General features: G+C 58.9%; 1 protein-coding gene across 5 annotated transcripts in view; it reads left to right on the forward strand.

The window, feature by feature from the left end:
* Window positions 1-17,111, forward strand: part of ARID3A (AT-rich interaction domain 3A) — a 48,487-nt gene that overhangs the window by 8,140 nt on the left and 23,236 nt on the right. The window lies entirely within an intron of this gene.

Raw genomic sequence — 17,111 nt, forward strand, 5'->3', positions numbered from 1 at the left:
TTTCCCACTCCTGCAGAAGGGGATGTTCCACGGGCCACACTGCCGCGGATCCCATTTTGCCAGTGAGAAAACAGAGGCTCAGTGTTGGGAGAAGGGGTCTTGTGATCTTTTCTGAGTTTAAGATGATACAGATGAGCATGTTGAGAGTGGATTCTCTTTAATTTCATTAATTTAATTCACCCAATTAATTTAATATTCACCCAATATTCGCCATCTGCCCGGGACTCAGCCCGCAGGGAGCCCTGGGCTGGAGGGGCGGGCAGAGCCGGACGGAGACCTCCATCCCCGCAGGGTTATAGCCAAGCCGAGAGGGAGGGTCAAGGCCCCCCATTCAGTCGGTCCTTCGGGGATCAGAGGTGAATGGGATCCCCTGACCCTGGACACACGCCCCGCCCAGATAGCCCCGGCCTCCAAGGCCCAAAGCCAATGGGGGAGTTTTGGGGTGACTGGCCCAGACCAGGCAGGGATGAGGGGCCAGGCGCCCTGACCCCACAGCCCGCAGCGTATCTTGAACAAAGGCAGGAGACAGAAGCCACTGTCTACCTTGTCTGGGCGACACCACGGGTCAGGGTTGTAGGTGCCATGCAGGGTTTTTCTGCAGCGGGAAGCTGAGATGGGGAAACTGAGGCCACTGCAGGGAAGGGGTCACTGTGTCACCGGCAGCCTCAGGTATTCCTGGAGCTCCTGCCGCCCCGCGCCTGCCCCCTGGGTGTACCCGGCAGTGCAGAGACCCTGAGGTGGACTAAAGCTTGGCTTGTGTGTAGGGACCGGGTGCCGCCTCTGGGTCTTGCAGGAGACGGGATTGGAGCTCCGAGAAGATGAGGGCCTAGGGATGGTCATGGGCAGCGGGGGTGGGGGGAGGCCCCCGCCCTGCAGTCCTGTGATTTTTTTTTTTCTCTAGAGAAGGGCTTTCGCTGTGTTGCCCAGGTTGGTCTCAAACTCCTGGGCTCAAGTGATCTGCCTCACTCAGCCTCCCAAAGTGCTGGGATTACAGGCCTGAGCCACGGTGCCCGGCCAGTCCTGGGATCTTATCCTGGGCTGTTCGTGGCAGGTCCAGCCGCCGATGCCGCCACCCGCCCAGCTGGCCAGACACCTGTGTTCCCAGTGTCAACAGTGGCCTGTGCCCAACCAGCCCAGTCAGTGTTACCCCTCCCCAACCCCTACTGGGGCCCCTGTTGACTCTGGCGCCTGCCCCACCCCCTTCCTGGCACGTGGCAGGCCTGGCCCGCCGGCCGGCCGCTTGGCACCGTCTCTGCCTCTTCCTCCCGGGTCCTGGCAGGGCTCGGGGCTAACTTCCGCCTGCAAATCCTCGACAGCTGTGAAATTCTGCTGTCGGCTGCAGGTCTGGTGGGTGGCCAGGCCGCGGGGGGGCCGGGCGCAGCAGGCTCAGGGCCACGGGTTCTTTCCTTGGACACCTGGAACCTTGCTGCCTGGGGCCTGGGGACGTGCAGTTTTGGAGGCCAGCACGTGTCGGGCAGTGATTAGGATCTCAGCCTCCTGATGTCTGACGTAGCCTCCTGGTGGCCTCCTGTCACCCACACAGCAGGCCCAGGTTCTAGAAAGCGGCCACGGTAGGATCTTATTGGATTATTATTATTATTTTTGAGGCAGGGTCTTACTCTGTCGGGTAGGCTGGAGTGTGGTGGTGCTGTCCTAACTCACTGCAGCCTCGATCTCCTGGGTTCAAGCAATCCTCCTGCCTCAGCCTGCTGAGTAGCTGCGAGTACAGATGGGCGCCACCAAACTCAGCTAATTTTTGTAGAGACGGGGTCTTGCTATGTTGCCCAGGCTGGTCTAGAACTCCTGGGCTCAGGTGATCCACCCTCCTTGGCCTCCCAAAGTGCTGGGATTACAGGCGTGAGTCACCGCCCCACCATGGTAGGATTTTATTTATTTATTTGTTTATTTATTTTTTGAGACAGAGTCTCACTCTGTCGCCCAGGCTGGAGTGCAGTGGTGCGATCTCGGCTCACTGCAAGCTCCGCCTCCCGGGTTCACGCCATTCTCCTGCCTCAGCCTCTCGAGTAGCTGGGACTACAGGCACCCACCACCACGCCCAGCTAATTTTTTGTATTTTTAGTAGAGACGGGGTTTCACCATGTTAGCCAGGATGGTCTCGATCTCCTGACCTCGTGATCTGCCTGCCTTGGCCTCCCAAAGTGCTGGGATTACAGGCGTGAGCCACCGCGCCCGGCCCGTGATGGGATTTTAAACACACAGGCCATTAATCACAGATCTTCAGCTGCTTAAGGATTTGAACCTTTAGTCTCAACAATTTTAATAAGTGTTGAATGAATTTGAGATGAATCTTAAAAAACAGCTTTATTGGGCTATAATTCATATGCCATAAAATTCACTGTTTTAGTTGTATGATTGGAGCCGGGCACAGTGGCCCACACCTGTAATCCCGGCACTGTGGGAGGCCGAGATGGGCAGATAGCCTGAGCCCAGGAGTTCTAGAGCAGCCTGGGCAGTATAGCAAGACCCCGTCTCTACAAAAATTAGCTGAGTGTGGTGGCGCACACCTGTAGTCCCAGCTACTTGGGACCCTGAGGTGGGAGGATCCCTTGAGCCCAGGAGGACAAGGCTGCAGTGAGCCGTGATCGCGCCACCACCCTCCAGCTTGGTGACAGAGCGAGACCCTGTCTCAAAAAAATAAGAAGGATAGGGTGGGTGCAGTGGCTCACGTCTGCAATCCCAGCACTTTGGGAGGCCGAGGCAGGCGGATCACGAGGTCAGGAGATCGAGACCATCCTGGCTAACACGGTGAAACCTGTCTCTACTGAAAATATAAAAAATTAGCCGGGCGTGGTGGCGGGCACCTGTAGTCCCAGCTACTCGGGAGGCTGAGGCAGGGGGATCACTTGAACTCAGAAGCAGAGGTTACAGTGAGCCGAGATCATGCCACTGCACTCCAGCCTGGGTGGCAGAGGGAGATTCTGTCTCTAAATAAATAAAATAAAATAAATCCTGACCCTTTAACTATTATCCCCCTATTCTACCAGCACCCCCCAGCCCCTGGCAACCACACATCCTCTCCTGCCTCTGTGGATTGGCCTGTTCTGGACATTTTATAGAAATGGGATCACATAGCCAGGTGCAGTGCTTCACGCATGTAATCCCTGTACTTTGGGAGGCCGAGGTGGGCAGAGCACCTGAGGTCAGGAGTTTGAGACCAGCCTGGCCAACACAGCAAAACCCTGTCTTTACTAAAAATACAAAAATTAGCTGGGTGTGGTGGCGGGCACCTATAATCCCAGCACTTGGGAGGCTGAGACAGAACCGCTTGAACCCGGGAGGCGGAGGTTGCCGTGAGCCGAGATTGCGCCACTGCACTCCAGCCTGGGCAACAGAGGGAGACTCCATCTCAGAAAAACAAGAACAAAGAAAAGAAATGCGATCACACACTGCGTGGCCTTTTGTGTCTGGCGTATCTCACTGAGCGTGACGTCCTCCAGGTGCATCAGCACCGTGGCCTGGGTCGGAGCCTCCTTCCTTTTCACGGCTGAGTCATACTCCGCTGGATGGATGTGCCGTATTGTGTTTGCCCATTCCGCTGTCGGTGACCACTCGACCTGCTTCTGCCTTTTGGGTTTGTAGTGCTGTACACGTTTTTATGTGGGTGTACGTTTGTATTACTTTTGGGTGTGTATCTGGGAGAATTGCTGGGTCTGCTGGTGACTCCATATTCACCCATCAGAGGAACTGCTAGACTGTTGAGCAAGCAGCTGCCCACGTTACCTTCCCGCCAGCCACAGATGTGGGTTCCAGTTCCTCTACATCCTCACCACTTGTTATTGTCAACTTTTTTTTTTTTTTTTTTTTGAGACAGAGTCTTGCTCTGTCACCCAGGCTGGAGTGCAGTGGGGCGATCTCAGCTCACTGCAACCTCCGCCTCCCGGGTACATGCCATTCTCCTGCCTCAGCCTCCCGAGTAGCTGGGACTACAGGCACCTGCCACCACGCCTGGCTAATTTTTTGTATTTTTAGTAGAGACGGGGTTTCACCGTGTTAGCCAGGATGGTCTCGATCTCCTGACCTCGTGATCCGCCCACCTCAGCCTCCCAAAGTGCTGGGATTACAGGTGTGAACCACCGCGCCCGGCTAATTTTTTGTATTTTTAGTGGAGACAGGGTTTCACCATGTTGGGCAGGGTGGTCTTGAACTCCCAACCTCAGGTGATCATCACACCTCAGCCTCCCAGAGTGCTGGGATCACAGACGTGAGCCACCGCGCCTGGCCTGTTGTCGACTTTTGATCCTAGCCTCCTTGTGGGGGTGGCGTGGTTTCTCACTGCGGTTCTGATTTTCATTCAGTGTCAGGATCTCTCCCTCTGCTTTCCAAAGTAAAGCTTGCTCCCCATGTAACTTGCAGATGAGCTCAGAGGTGTAGGAATGACAGCACTAGCCAGTATCTGTTGCTTCACTGCGTGAAAAAAGTGACTGAGTGTTTTAGATGGGTCGTCTCCCAGATCCTCACTTGATCCCAAGGAGCTGCCGTTGAACCTGTTGTGCAGATGAGAAACTGAGGCATGGGGTGATCACATGACTTGTGCACAGTCGCCCGGGGGACGTGTCAGAGCTGGAATTTGACCCCCGGGATGCACCTGCCAGAGAGGACCCAGCGGTGTGTGGATGGATGGCCCAGGGAGCCACTGGCGGGACGGTTTTGGGGAAGCTCAGCTGCCCCTCTGTTTTTCTTTTTGTCTGGAATGAAAGTGGTTAGACCAGGGCAGACCTCAGTGCTGTCCTCATATCCAGGCCTCCGGGCCTGACAGCTGGGCGTGTGTGGGCACTGGGGCAGGGACGGCCACCAGCAGCCTCTCGGGCTCAAGGCCAGACACACCTCACTGGGCCCAGCTCCAGAGACCGCTGGGTCCTCACCACGGTGCCTGCCAGGCAGCTCTCGGGAGTGAAGCAAGACCCCAGCAAGAAACGGGCATCCAGTTTTTGGTCTTTTTTTGGTCTTTTCAGCTCATTTGTTTTTTTTAATTGTGGAAAATACACATAGATACATTATTTTATCTCTTTTTTTTTTTTTTTTTGAGATGGAGTCTTGTTTTGTCACCCAGGCTGGAGTGCAGTGGAGCAATCTCAGCTCACTGCAACCTCTGCTTACTGGGTTCAAGCCATTCTCCTGCCTCAGCCTCCCAAATAGCTGTGACTACAGGCGCACGCCACCACACCTGGCCTATTTATTTATTTATTTATTTATTATTATTATTTTAGACGGAGTCTCGCTCTGTCACCAGGCTGGAGTGCAGTGGCGCCATCTCGGCTCACCACAACCTCCGCCTCCTGGGTTCAAGCAATTCTCCTGCCTCAGCCTCCAGAGTAGCTGGGATTACAGGCTCCCGCCACCACACCCAGCTTATTTTTGTATTTTTAGTAGAGACGGGGTGTCACCATGTTGGCCAGGGTGGTCTCGTATTCCTGACCTGGTGATCTGGCCCCCTCGGCCTCCCAGAGTGCTGGGATGACAGGCCTCTCGATACACTTTTGGTTCCAGAAGTAACACTTGACACTCTTCTTGCAGAGAGGAAGAAAATGGAACGTTTACAGGGAGCCCCGAGTCCCTCCCTTGACCTCTAGGGCATGAGCCGCATGTTCTCCAGGCCTTTCTCTGCTCACTCGCACCCAGGAATGTGGCCTGGGAGGTATCTAACGTGTGATCTTCCGCGCAGGCCGGGAGGTTCCTCCCGCCGCTGCCTTCGTGGAGCTGTTTATCTCGGGTGCGTTCGCGTCGTAATTGGGATGTTCCGAGCCGCCTGGTTCTTTTCAGCTGTATGGACGTTCCCCTCGTGGCGCTGGACACCCCCACGTCCACACACTTCCCTCGGTCATTTCCCTGTTGTAAGCAATACTGTAAGGAACATCTTCGGGGCGTGAGAGTTGCTTGGAGCAGTGTGGGGAGGAGGTGGGGAGCTGGAATTGCCAGGGCTCTGGGAGAATCGGCAACACGTTTTCTTCGTCGTGCCCCGGAGACCCCCAGACTGGTGGGAGACAGAGCTGGATGTGAAGGTAGCACTGGGGTCTGCCGTGGCTTCACCACGTCCATTTCAGACTGAGGCTTGGAGGGGCTGCTGGGCTTCCCCACATCCCTCGAGGTGTCAGGGCTGGGCTAGAGGGGATTGAGGGGGAGGCTGCCAAGAGGAAGGGGCATTGGGGCTGGGGCTTTGCAGGATGTGTAAGAGTTCGTTAGCGAGCCACAGCAGGGCAGGGCCTGCCTCTTGGATCACTGTGACTGGAGCGTAATGTGTGGGGCCAGGGTGGCCAACTTTTTGGCTTCCCTGGGCTACATTGGAAGAAGAAGAATTGTCTTGGGCCACACGTGAAATACAGTAACACTAATGATACCTGACGAGCCAAAAAAAAATTGCAAAAAAACTCTCATCGTGCGCTAAGAAATGTACGCGTTTGCACTGGGCTGCATTTACAGCCATCCTGGGCTGTGGGTCAGTCAAGCTCTCGGTGTAGCAGGAGGGGTGGGCAGAGCTTGAGGGCACTTGGCAGGGTTTGGAGCTGGGAGAAGGAGGCTGGGAGGACCCTTCTGGAGCCTGTTTTGGGGACAGAGCAGAGGCACCCTTGGTCCAGGCAGGAGTAGAAGAGGCCAACACTGCAGCTGGGCTTCTGGGGCCTGAGAAGAAGGAGAAGGAGAAGGAGAATTTTCAATTTTCCCACCGCAGGCGGGTGCTCTAGGCAGATGGTGCAGCTGGGGCCTTTGCCCAGAGGTCAGGCAGCAGGTTCTGAGCGCACAGAGGCAGCGGCTGTGTTTGAGACAGAGTGTGTTTGTCAAGAGGGCCCCGAGCCAGGCCCTCGGCCGCCAGCCCTGGTGCCGGTGTCTTCCTGGGCCTCCGGGAGCCCCGGCTGCACGTGAGCCGGGGGGAGGGCTGTCGGGAAGCCCCCCGGGCACCTGGTCCTCCGCGCCGGGGCAGCGCCCGCCTCATCAAAGCCACTGTGGCTGCTGGCGCCGGGCCAGCTGGGCCCTGGCGGGCGAGGGGTGGGTGTCTGCCCGCCAGCCCCTGGCACCGTGCCCCGGCCCGTGCCCATGCCAGGAGCGTCGCTGACTCAGCCGGAAGAGCCTTATCTGGCCCCTGCGCCACCGCCTGGCCGCCGGGTCACCGCCGCGGGGTCACCGCCGCCGTGGCCTGGCCCCACGCCCACCGCCGGCGTCCCACCCTGGTGGCTGCTGCCAAGCGCCGGCCCCGCCCCATGCTTTCTAATAACACACGCGGCAGCCCGAGGGAGCGGTGCCCGCAGGCAGAGAGTGTCCCCGCGTGGTGCCTGGGCGGGGGAATGGGCGTGGTGAGCCGCCGTGGCGTGCGTGCGAGTGTGCACGCTGGGGCTGTGGCCGGGCGGCTCGTGGGTCCTGTCTCGTGGGACCCTGCCTGGGAGGGAATCGTGCTCCAGACACAGCATCTTCGGACCCTCCAAGGCCTCTGCCCACCGGGCACCTGCTGGATTCTGTGGGTCTCGTGTGTGGGGCTATGTGCACCCAGCCAGCGGCACCTCACACGTCCGCCTGTGTCCCCAGCCAGCACCATGGTGTTCGTTTAGGTCTCTGTGTGCCAAGTGACGTGGCAAACTTCCCACGTCCCTGTTTTGCGTGGACCTGTTGGTGAGTGTGTCCAGACGTGTGTCTGCCCTCACATCCTTTGTGAATGTCTATGTTGGGGTGATGGTCTCCTGTGTATGCATTTTTTTAACTATAAAGATGGGGTCTTGCCATCATGTTGCCCAGCCTGGTCTCAAACTCCTGGGCTCAAGTGATCCTCCCACCTCGGTCTCTGAAAGTGCTGGGATTACAGGCGTGAGCTGCTGTGCCGGACTGGTCTCTTGTGTTTTGTGTGGATGTGGCTGTGTGTGTGTGTGTGTGTGTGTGTGTGTGTGTCGGGTGGCTGCAAGCGTATGTGTGTGTGCACGTCGAGGCTGGAGAGTGTGTGTCCAAAAGCGTGCCTGCTTGGGCTCCCCGCGTGTGCGCACGTGTGCCCATGACGGACAACCTTCCTGTGTGCCTGAGCATTTGGGAGCCTCGTGCTGGACCCTGAAGCATGAGGTCGCGGTGGGGCCTGTTAACCATTAGCCCCCCGGGGCTGCTAGAGAGTGGCACTGTCTGTCTTGGTCAGCAGCGCGCGTCGGCCGCGGGGCACAGATCAGCGCCTCCCCTGCCCGCCGTGGGCTCTGGAGCCAGCCTAGCTGATGATGGAGCCCCAGTGACCACCGAGCTATGGACAGGGCCGCTGGGGGTGCACCCCCACCCTCTCCGACCCCGAGGAGCTGCCGGCAGAGCCCTGTCCACTCTTGCCTCAGTTTCCCTGCTGGACACAAAGGGCTGAAGTCCAGGTCCCTTCGATGGCCCAAATTCCCTGACTGTCGATCCTGACTGGGGCGGTGGCGACACGGCCCCCGCAGCTGCCCGGCGGTGGCACCCAGGGGTTTCACCCACGAGGGACGCTTGACTCAAGGTCCTCTCCACTGGCGGCCGGGAGCCGGGCCGGGAGCCGCTGCGGTGCCGACCTGGTGGGTGGCACACGGGGGGCGGGTGCGGACCGCCTCTTCTCCGCTCTGCCGGCTGCACATGGCCAGAGGACAATTGGGGGTCACAGGGTTAAACGGTGACTAATCTGGCCATTGAAGGCCCCAGCGCCGGGATATGCAGCCTTGCCCCTTGGTCAGGGCTGGGCTGGGGGTCCGTGGGCACAGGCGGGTGGGCAGGGAGTGGGTGGAGGCCGCCCCTCCCGCTGCCCCACAGGCCCTGGTTCTGGCCAGGCTCAGGAAGTGAGCTCCCTGGGGACCCAGGCCCCATGTCCAGAAGCCACGCTGGACATAGTGCCCAGATTCCATGCCCAGCAGCCTCCTCTGCCACCCTCGGAGACAGAGAACGTGAGAGCAAGTAAGAACCTGCCGTCCGGGAGGAGCCCCGTCCTGGATTGGATGGCATCGCCCAAAACTCATGTCCACCCGGAACCTCAAGATGGGACTGCATTTGGAAATAGGGTCTCTGAAGACGTTGTTAGTTTCAGTGAGGTCCTGCAGCGTACGGTGGCCCCAAATCCCATGCCGGTCGGTTGTCCTCTAAGGGGGAGGTCACACCTGTGATCCCTGCGCTTTGGAAGGCCAAGACGGGAGTTTCGCTTGAGCCCAGGAGCTTGAGACCAGCCTCAGCAATAGAGTGAGACCCCTGTCTCTACACAAATTAGCTGGGTGTGGTGGTGCGTGCGTGTGGTCCCAGCTACTCCGGAGGCTAAGGCAGGAGGATTGCTTGAGCCCAGGAAGTCGAGGCTGCAGTGAGCTATAGTGGCACCACTGCACTCCAGACTGGGCGACAGGGCAGGACCCTGTGTCAAAAAAAAAAAAAAAAGAAAAAAAGGATGGGCACGCGGTGTCTCATGCCTGTAATCCCAGCACTTTGGGAGGCCGAGGCAGGCGGATCACCTGCGGTCAGAAGTTTGAGACCAGCCTGACCAACATGGTGAAACCCCATCTCTACTAAAAATACAAAATTAGCCAGGTGTGGTGGCAGGTGCCTGTAATCCCAGCTACTCGGGAGGCTGAGGCAGGAGAATTGTTTGAACCCAGGAAGCGGAGGCTGCAGTGAGCTGAGATCGCACCACTACACTCCAGCCTGGGTGACAGAGCGAGACTCTGTCTCAAAAAAAAAAGAAAAGAAAAGAGAAATTTGGACACGGACACGTAGGGAGATAGCTGTGTGGAGACAGAGGCAGAGGCTGGAGTGATGTGGCCACAAGCCAAGGACACCTGGAGCCCCCAGAAGCTGGGAGAGGAGGGAAGGACCCTCCCCTGGAGCCCCAGTGACACGCTGATGTCAGACTTGTGGAGAGAAGAAACCTCTGCTGACGTGGCACCATGCCCTGGGCAAGGTTAGGGCAGAAACACCAGGCTGTGCCTCCCCGGGCACACATGTGTCTGAGCCCAACCCTTTCATGGGCACTTACGGAGCACCTGCCGTATGCCAGCCCGACCCTCTCATGGGCACTTACGGGGCACCTGCCGTATGCCAGCCCGACCCTCTCATGGGCACTTACGGGGCACCTGCCGTATGCCAGCCCGACCCTCTCATGGGCACTTACGGGGCACCTGCCGTATGCCAGCCCGACCCTCTCATGGGCACTTACGGGGCACCTGCCGTATGCCAGCCCGACCCTCTCATGGGCACTTACGGGGCACCTGCCGTATGCCAGCCCGACCCTCTCATGGGCACTTACGGGGCACCTGCTGTATGCCAGCCCGACCCTCTCATGGGCACTTACGGGACACCTGCTGTATGCCAGCCCGACCCTCTCATGGGCACTTACGGGGCACCTGCTGTATGCCAGCCCGCCTGCGTACTGGGGACACAGCCGTGCATGGAGCAGAAGCTCCCGCCCCCGGCACTGGAGTCCTGACGTCGGCAGCGCGGTGGAGGGCGGGCCTGTCTCGCCGTTATCTCCCGGGCGTGTCTGCTCCCCGTGTGTCTGGCTGCAGGGGCGCGTCCAGGGGGGGTGTGTGTGTGTGTGTGTGTCTGCGTGGGAGTGTCTGGCTGTGTGGCTGCACGGAGGCCTGTCTGGGTAGGAGTGTCGGTGGGGGCGGTCCCACGTGGCCATGGTGTGTGTCTGCCACGGCCTCAGCCCTGTTGCTTCGGTCGATGCCCCCAAACCTTGACCCATCTCGGGGGCACCACGCTCACTGCTACAAATGTGGGTCTTCCGGGCAAGTGAGCGTCCCCCACCCAGGACCCCCGACCCTGGCCCTGGGAGGGCCCGACTGCCAGCCTGGCTGAACCTCCTTCATTGTCTGGTTTTCGGGGGTGGATTTTGAGACAGGGTCTCGTGCTGCCACCCAGGCTGGAGTGCCGCGGTGCAGTCATAGCTCACTGCAGCCTTGACCTCCCGGGCTCCGGTGATCTTCCCGTGTCAGCCTCCTGAGTAGCTGCGACCACAGACACTCGCCACCACACCCGGCTAACTTCATTTTATTTTTTTGGAGACAGGGTCTTTCTGTGTTGCCCAGGCTGAACTCCTGAGCTCTTAGGGGAGCCGGGATGCCCCTGGGTCCTGCGGTCGCTCTCTGTTTCCATCTCTTCTTTCTCCTCTCCCCTCTCCCTGTCTCTGCCACCCGCCCCGTCCCTTCCACCACGTCGCCGTGTAATTCTTCCCTGACCGCCATTTTTCCGGGAGTGGCTGGGCGTCTCTGCCCCAGCTGGCGCCCTGCCCAGCCACTGCCCCCCCCTCAGTTGGCCACATGCCCAGCTCATGGGGGCACTTGGACCTGGTTCTTGGGGAAGAACTAGGCCGATCACCTCTGTGGTTATTCATTGATTTAATGCCACCTGGGGGGAGAGAGCCTGGGCACACCAACATGCAGAGATCCCAGCTCTGCCCGACCTGGGCCAGGTGCCTGTGACCTCCTCCTCTCGGCCTCAGTTTCCCCGCCCGTAAGATAGGGATGGTATCAGAAGGAGTGCAGCTCTTGTGACTTTGTTTTCATCCTTGGCCTTTACAGTTTACCAGGTTTCTCCTCTAACTCCTGTAGAGAGGGGACGGCGTGTGGCATGGCCCCTGCTGCCTGCCCGAGCCCACCTCCGTCTGCTCCCTAGGGGGGAGGTGTCCAGGGCGGCCCCAGCCCACCTCTGTCTGCTCCGTGCAGCGGGTGGGGTGGGGGGTGTCCCTGGAGCGGGCAGAGCCTTGAGTGACTCCTCCGAGGCTGCTGCCCATGGTAGGGGCAGTTCCTGTCCTGCCCTCGGCCTGGGGTCTGGCAGAAGCTCCGGCCAGGTGTACCCCGAGGGACCCCGGACCCTGAGCCCACCAGGGAGGGCCCTTCCTCTTGACTCTAGGGTGGGAGGTGGGAAGCAGCCCCTTCCTTCCTGCAGCCGTCTTTGGGCTTGGACTCCAGGCGGGCCCGTGTCCCATTGTGGGGACGGCGTCGACATGGCCGGGGCAGGCGTGTTCTGTTCCCTTGCACTGCCCGGCTCCTGCTGCTGGTGCTGGGCTGCGTTTCTGTTCAGAGAACCTGGGCTGGGAGTGATGGGACCGCAGTCTCCCGCCAGGTGCCTCTTTCCAAATGGACACTCCTGCTGGGGATGACACTTCTGGGGCTTTCTGGGACCGTCCAGGTCCTGTCCGCAGGGAACCCCAGGACGGAGTTAATTGCTGAGTGCCCAGCTCTGGGCAAAGTGCTTGGACCCTGCGGTTACTCCGAGCCCATTTCTCAGCAGGGAAAAATGAGGCTCGTGGAGGCAGGGCCCCAGCGTCCAGGTGGGAGCATGAGGGCGTATTGTGGGTGGGCTGGCTGGTCTGGAGGGCGGGGACCCTGTACAGAACGCCCCGGCCGCGTGGAGTGGCAGGTTCGTCACTGCCTGGGGGAGGAGAACACTGGGTATTTCATTTTTATTTTTTTGGTTTTTTTTTACTTTTACTTTTTCCTTTTTATTTATTTATTTATGTATTTATTTATGAGACAGAGTCTTACTTTGTCACCCAGGCTGGAGTGCAGTGGTGCGATCTTGGCTCACTGCAAGCTCCGCCTCCCGGGTTCACGCGATTCTCCTGCCTTAGCCTCCCAAGTAGCTGGGATTACAAGTGTGCACCACCATGCCCGGCTAATTTTTTGAATCTTTTTTTTTTTTTTTTTTGAGACGGAGTCTCACTGTCTCCCAGGCTAGAGTGCGGTGGCGCGATCTCAGCTCACTGCAAGCTCTGCCTCCCGGGTTCACGCCATTTTCCTGCCTCAGCCTCCCGAGTAGCTGGGACTACAGGCGACCGCCACCACGCCCGGCTAATTTTTGTATTTTTAGTAGAGATGGGGTTTCACCATGTTGGCCAGGCTGGTCTCAAGCTCCTGACCTCAAGTGATCCGCCTGCCTCGGCCTCCCAAAGTGCTGGGATTACAGGTGTGAGCCACCGTGCACGGCTAATGTTTTCTTTCTTTAATCCCAAAGGCTTCAAAAGTAAAATTCTGTTTGTTTGTTTGTTTGTGTGTGTGTGTGTGACAGGGTCTCCCTCTGTTGCCCAGGCTGGAGTGCAGTGATGTCATCTCGGCTCACTGCAGCCTCGAGCTCCTGGGCTCAGGTGATCCTCCTGCCTCAGCCCCCCGAGTAGCTGGGATTACAGGTGCACCACCATGCCTGGCTAATTTTTTTTTTTTTTTTTTTTTTTTTTTTTGTAAAAACAGGGTTTTGTCATCTTGCCCAGGCGGGTCTCAAACTCCTGGGCTCAAGCAATCTGCCTACCTCGGCCTCCCACAGTGCTGGGATCACAGGTGGGAGCCACTGTGCCCAGCCCACACTGAGATTCTGCATTGAAATGTTTGCTGGGTGCCCCCCAGTGCTGGGCACCGTGGGGTGGGGTGTGTCTGCGTGTGGCCTGGGGCACCCCCTGCCGTCAGCCCAGATCTTCATCTGTGTCTGCATCTGTGAAACGGGTTTCCTGGCAGATAGAGGGGCTGCTTAAGGCCAGTGCCCTCGGCGGAGACTCTATTAGGGACTGCAGGCCCCAGATTTCCACGTCATATCTCGCCGCCATGGGGCTGCCTCCTGCCTCCTCTGCACCCACTTTCTGGAAGTGCCTGTCAGCTGATCCCACCCCGGCCACATCTCAGCACCAGGCCTGTCGCTGCCGTCCTGGACTCGTGGGCCTCAGTTTCCCCAACTGTGAAACGGGCTGGCGGCCGGTCAGCGTCTCCTCCCTGAGCAAGGGACTCCCCCATCCATGTCTCAGCCCCCACCCAGATGCCCCAGGACCGTTTCACAGATGAGAAGACCGAGGTTCCAGGGTGACGATCGCACAAAGGGCCCGTCGTGGGAGAACGAGGAGGGTCTGGCGTCAGCAAGCTCCCCCGGAATCTCGTGATCTGGAAATCCACAGAGAAGCACCTTCACCACGCCGGCTTCCCGGGCCGCGCTTCATTGTCATTTCTGGAGAGTGTTATTAATATCCGCCCCGTGGGTGCGGCGCTGTGTATTTCCAGAGAGGGGACTCGGGGCCCGTCAGGGCCGGGGGAGTGGAGCCGGCAGATGTTCAGCCCTGCCCAGAATCACTTCCCCAATTTCCCCACGCCCGGCGGGGCTCTCAGCATCTGCATCCGCCGAGGCCCGGCTGTGCTGACGGGAATTGAAAGGACCTCGTGGCTTAGGCAGGCGGGGGAGCCCCCCGGCTGGTCAGGTGCACCGGGAGCAACCCATGGCCAGGCAGAGCCCAGAGAGGGCGGGGAAGGGCCTGAGGTCACACAGCAGACGCTAGCTAAGTAAGCGCCTGCTGGGTGTGGGTGACCCTGCCCTCCCCTGACCCATCAGTCCAGGTCGGTCGGGGCCGCCTGTCCCCTGGTGTTTCCCTTCACAGCCCACCCGCCCCAGCTGACCTCTTCCTCCTGCTCCCTGAATCGGGAAGTCCGGGCCCTTTTTGGACACTGCATCTCCCCCGCGTACAAGATAGTCCAGGACACACAGGAGGTGCTCAATAACGGCTGCAGAGTGCCCTGTCCTGGCAGAAACGCTGTGGACTGACAGCCCCGTGTGGCTGGCCCTGTGGTCCGCACTCAGCTCTGCTGCCTCTGTCAGTCCTGGGAGTTTCCGGGACGGGAAAAACAGCGAGATTCAAAATCCCCCGGCCTCCCGGGGCCGCAGTCCTGCGGGGCCACAGCGCCAGCTTCCGCTTCTTGATGGCTTCGGCCCCACCCCCACCATGGGTAAACTGAGGCCCGGAGAATGGGCAGACTGGGGCGCGAGACTCCAGGTCCTCCAGGTCCTCCTGCCCCCCTGCCCTCCTCCCACCTGCAGCCCCAGGCTCTGCTCCGTCTTCATTCCTTCTTCATTCCTGACTCATCTGTCCAGCTGTTCATTCCTGGCCTCTGGACTCTGTGGGGAGGGGACGAGGGATGAGGCCTGGAGTCTTTTTTTTTTTTTTTTTTTTTTTGAGACAAAGTCTCACTCTGTCGCCCAGGCTGCAGTGCAGTGGCACGATCTCGGCTCACTGCAACCTCCGCCTCCCGGATTCAAGTGATTCTCATGCCTCAGCCTCCCGAGTAGCTGGGATTACAGGCGTGCGCCACCACGCCCGGCTAATTTTTGTATTTTAGTAGAGACAGGGTTTTGCCATGTTGGCCGGGCTGGTCTCAAACTCCTGACCTCAGGTGATCCGCCTGCCTTGGCCTCCCAAAGTACTGGGATTATGGGATTACAGGCATGAGCCACCGCGCGCGGCCATCCTGGAGTCTATAGCAGTGATGTGGCTGCGGGGACGCACTCTGGCCGCCTCCTTCCCGCCTCTCCAGGCTGTGGACAAGTGAAGGGCTTTGCAGGTTGCTGGTGCTCTGCAAACCTGGTTACCAGAGAGGTGTGGACCCCCTCCCTGCCTCAGTTCCCCAAATGCAGAGCAGGGCCCCAGGGGTGTGGGGAGGCAGTGCTGGGTCCCGCCCTGCCCACCCCTCCCAGCGGCGGCGTGGGTGCCTGTGTGGAGGGGGAGGCGCCGAGGCCCCCAGGGACCCTGCCCACCTGGGGAGCAGCAGCCGCAGGTGCTGAGTCATCTCAGCCTCTGCCCCGGGCCTCCGCCATGCCCGATAGCAGGATCATCAGGCCTCCGGGAGGGGGCGGGGGGCTGGGGGTGCTGTCAGTGGATGGGAGCTGCCAGGAGTGGGGCTTCAGAGAGGGGCTGGAAAGGGGACACCAGCATTGGAGGAAGGAAGGCTTCTTACGGCCTCTTTCTTTTCCTTCTTCCTCCAACTCCTGGCCTCAAGCCATCCTCCTGCCTCGGCCTCCCAAAGTGCTGGGATTATAGGCAGGAGCCGCCGCCTCTGGCCTTTCCCCTCCCTCCAGTGGACGCCTGCTGGATTCCCGCCACTGTGCCCCACAGACCCTGATTCTGTCTTTTTTTTTTTTTTTTTTTTTTGAGACGGAGTCTCGCTCTGTCGCCCAGGCTGGAGTGTGCAGTGGTGCGATCTGAGCTCACGCAATCTCTGCCTCTCAGGTTCAAGTGATTCTCCCGCCTCAGCCTCCTGAGTAGCTGGAATTACAGGGGTTCACCACCACGCCCGGCTAATTTTTGTATTTTTAGTAGAGATGGGGTTTCTCCATGTTGGCCAGGCTGGGACTCCCGACCTCAGGTGATCTGCCCACCTCGGCCTCCCAAAGTGCTGGGATGACAGGTGTGAGTCACCGCGTCTGGGCTAGATTTTGCCTTGATGGGTGGGAGGTAGGCAGGAAAGATGCAAAGAGGCCATCCCCAGAGTGAACGGATGGATGAGGCCGTCCCCAGAGTGAATGGATGAGCACGCAGCCTGAGCCCGAGAAGGTGCCGAGGGTTAGCACAGGCCGCCTGCTGCTGCAGTAGTGAGAGGGGCCCACGCAGGGAAAGAGGGGTTCGGGGGAGCAGCCAGGTGTGTACAGATGGCTGTAGCCATGTGGAGGCGCGCGTGGGGCCTGGCAGGCAGGCAGGGAGTTGGGCCTTCTTCTGGGAGCAGTAGGGAGCCACGGTTGACCGTGGAGCAGGGGAGAGACCTGGTTTGATCTTGATCTTGACTTCCAAGCCCCTTGGTCCCTCCAACCTTGGAGGCTGCTGGAAGGAGAGGGCATCTCATTTACCATCCTGGCTGCTTCATGGGGATTTGGGAGATAAAAAGCCGCTCTTTCAGTTTAACTTCGGTTGTAGGAGTCACAGTGAGTTAGTTCTTTATTTTGTTTTTTTTTTGAGATGGAGTTTCACTCTTGTTTCCCAGGCTGGAGTGCAATGGCACGATCTCGGCTCACCACAACCTTTGCCTCCCGGGTTCAAACGATTCTCCTGCCTCAGCCTCTTGAGTAGCTGGGGTTACGGGCATGCACCACCATGCCTGGCCTATTTTGTATTTTTAATAGAGACAGGGTTTCTCCATGTTGGTCAGGCTGGTCTCAAACTCCTGACCTCAGGTGATCCGCCCGTCTCGGCCTCCCTAAGTGCTGGGATTACAGGCGTGAGCCACTGTGCCTGGCCAGGATTCTTTCTTAAAGAAGAGACGGGGTCTTACTGTGTTGCTGAGGCTGATCTCAAACTCCTGGGCTCAAGTGATCCTTCTGCCTTGGCCTCCCAACATGCTGGGATTACAGGCGTGAGCCACTACACCCAGCCTTTTATAAGATCTTTT

The sequence above is a fragment of the Gorilla gorilla genome, chromosome 20 (genome assembly GCF_029281585.2).
Source record: "Gorilla gorilla gorilla isolate KB3781 chromosome 20, NHGRI_mGorGor1-v2.1_pri, whole genome shotgun sequence".
NCBI lineage: Eukaryota > Metazoa > Chordata > Mammalia > Primates > Hominidae > Gorilla > Gorilla gorilla.